Below are 2,965 nucleotides of genomic sequence, written 5' to 3'. Positions count from 1 at the left end.
TATACATTCCTGATGAAAGCTAGCCCATATGCCGCAGTAACAAGGATCCCGCCGTAAATGCCAAGGAAATCAAATACCCTATCGGCAATGGTGGGGCCTGAGGATCACGGTAATGTGCCACCGAAATTAGTCGTGTGATAGGATAAAGAAGTTCTCAAGATACAGCTGTGGTGGTACTTTTTCTCATATACATAAGTGAAATGATAATTAAATGGAAGCCCTAGCTGCAAACAGGCGTGGATGTACTTCATTGGGGACATGTTGAAAATGTGTGCCCCGACCGGGACTCGAACCCGGGATCTCCTGCTTACTTGGCAGACGCTCTATCCATCTGAGCCACCGCGGTGGCTCAGATGGATAGAGCGTCTGCCAAGTAAGCAGGAGATCCCGGGTTCGAGTCCCGGTCGGGGCACACATTTTCAACATGTCCCCAATGAAGTACATCAACGCCTGTTTGCAGCTAGGGCTTCCATTTAATTAATATTTCATTTCTAGCAAAGCTGCATGGTCATCCACGGTAACTGTTCTTTCGGTAACAGATACTACCGTCATATATAATATACACAAGTAATTTTTTTTTTCAATGGAAAAATGTAATTTTTTTAAGGGGCATCAACAACTGGTGACACGAGGATTCTTACAGATTCCTGGAAAATAGACGTCGTTTTTGTGTCATGGCCCTGCCAATCAGAGTGGGATTCACAACCATGCAAGAATTGTGGAGTCAACTACCAAAGTGTCGTGGGATTGCCTCCAACTACTCCATATGAGAGTGCACTCTGAGGATTATTTTTCAAATACTGTAAATCATTTATATAACTTACAGAACTTTCCAAATGCAGTTATGATGTTGACAGAAAAGACGTTCATCAAAAATTCTGGTCCAGCGTCTGTTGAAAAATGCTCAAATGTGTGTGAAATCTTATGAGACTTAACTGCTAAGGTCATCAGTCCCTAAGCTTACACACAACTTAAATTAACTTAAGGGCAAACACACACCCATGCCCGAGGGAGGACTCGAACCCTCACCGGGACCAGCCGGACAGTCCATGACGCCAGCGCCCGAGACCGCTCGGCTAATCCCGCGCGGCCCACGTCTGTCTTACAGTTATAAACATTTTCATTCAATCGTACTAAAAGCAGTTGTAGATACACATGGGAAATTCACTATAATCGATGTTAGAGGATACAGAGAGGACTCTCCACTACCGTTAGACATCATTTGTGTTGTCTTCTGCATTCATTGGAAATGAGGCACAGCCAATGTTGAGGTATTTTATCAGATCTAACAGTTGATGACTTTTAGCTCCGGAGAAAGAATATTTCAACAAACGCTGTTTCCAGACGACGGCGATTAATTCATATGCTTTTGTAGCACTGAGCGCCAAGTGGAGCATAGTGTGGAAGCCAACAGAAACTTCGCCAGAATTTGCTGGCGATATTGTGAAATGTACATGTTCTTCACAACATTGGCGTTGACCTAGAAAGATTCCTGAGTGTCAACCAGCAACCTGCAGTAAGAAATCGTGTGTTCTATGCAGGGCACTTACCAGACAGCCCAAAACTTTTAACAGAGCTTCAAATGAAGCTGTTCAAATGAGGCAGTTTTGAAAAGTTTTTCTCACGTGATAAAACAAGATTTTCATGTGTCTGTCATTTACCATTTACACTACCTCAACTTTATTACCATCTCTCGTTTTAAGACAGAGAAACAAATAAGGGATTCAGGAAATGTATTCTCTACTCTTCGAAAAGATATTTCCTCCATTTGACTATATGTAATGTGTTTCCTTCATTATACAGGTTTTGAAATGTTTTTCTCACATGAAAAGTTTTTCTCACATGATAAAACAAGATTTTCATGTGCCTGTCATTTACCATTTACACTACCTGAACTTTATTACCATCTCTCGTTTTAAGACAGTGAAACAAATAAGCGATTCAGGAAATGTATTCTCTACTCTTCGAAAAGATATTTCCTCCATTTGATTATATTTAATGTATTTCTTTCATTATACAGGTTTCGGCCTTAGACCGTTGTCAAGTGTTACAACATCAAAAATTGTCGAAAAATACGTATCACATTATACAAAGCAGTTGTCTCGTGGATGAGTGTGAGCACATATCTGCGTTACATAAAAATGCTGGAAACTTGCATCTCTGGCAATTATAGTGAAGCTGCAATGTAAGTTAAGACGCCCAAGATACAAGTGTAAGCTTCACTTCGCTGTATTGATGTTTAGTCCGCAGCTCGTGGTCGTGCGGTAGCGTCCTCGCTTCCCGCGCCCGGGTTCCCGGGTTCGATTCTCGGCGGGGTCAGGGATTTTCTCTGCCTCGTGATGACTGAGTGTTGTGTGATGTCCTTAGGTTAGTTAGGTTTAAGTAGTTATAAGTTCTAGGGGACTGATGACCATAGATGTTAAGTCCCCTAGTGCTCAGAGCCAAATGAACCATTTATTGATGTTTAGATATGTTGAAATGAAGCTTACACCTGTGTTTTGGACATCTAATTTACATTGTAGCTCAACTACAATTGTCAGAGATGCAAGTCTGCAGTCTTTTTGTGTATCGGAGGAATGTTGACTCACTTACTTTCGAGATAACCGGTCTATATAACGTGATACGTACTTTTTCGACCACACACGTCGGACGATTTTTGACTTTGTAAAGTTTGAAAACGTACTAAAGCCGAAATCTTCATAGTGAAATGAACGTATTATATACAGGCAAATGGCAGAAATATCTTTTCAAAAATTTTACATGACTCTCGCTCCAGAAAGGAAAAAATCATGGATTCTGTAAACGAAAGTATGGTCCGTAGTAGGCTGTATTGTGATTTTTATTTAATCGTGCTATTAGCTAATTTTGATTACTTGTCATTGTCAAGCACCTGTAAAACCAACATTAAGATAAAATATTACTGCACGAATTTGCTCAGAAATTTGTGCGGTAATGTTTTATTTTA

The 2,965-nt window shown here is 40.6% G+C and overlaps 2 non-coding genes across 2 annotated transcripts; one reads left to right on the top strand and one right to left on the bottom strand.

Moving 5' to 3' along the window:
- Positions 1 to 272: 272 nt before the first annotated feature.
- Positions 273 to 346, bottom strand: Trnat-agu (transfer RNA threonine (anticodon AGU)). Its single transcript has one exon. It is a non-coding gene; the product is annotated as a tRNA-Thr (tRNA).
- Positions 339 to 412, top strand: Trnat-agu (transfer RNA threonine (anticodon AGU)). The gene has a single exon. It is a non-coding gene; the product is annotated as a tRNA-Thr (tRNA).
- Positions 413 to 2,965: the final 2,553 nt, after the last annotated feature.

This window comes from Schistocerca nitens, chromosome 4 (assembly GCF_023898315.1).
Source record: "Schistocerca nitens isolate TAMUIC-IGC-003100 chromosome 4, iqSchNite1.1, whole genome shotgun sequence".
Classification (NCBI taxonomy): Eukaryota; Metazoa; Arthropoda; class Insecta; order Orthoptera; family Acrididae; genus Schistocerca; species Schistocerca nitens.
The sequence above is the reverse complement of the archived record's forward strand: the minus strand, read 5'-3'. Positions and strand labels throughout refer to the sequence as shown.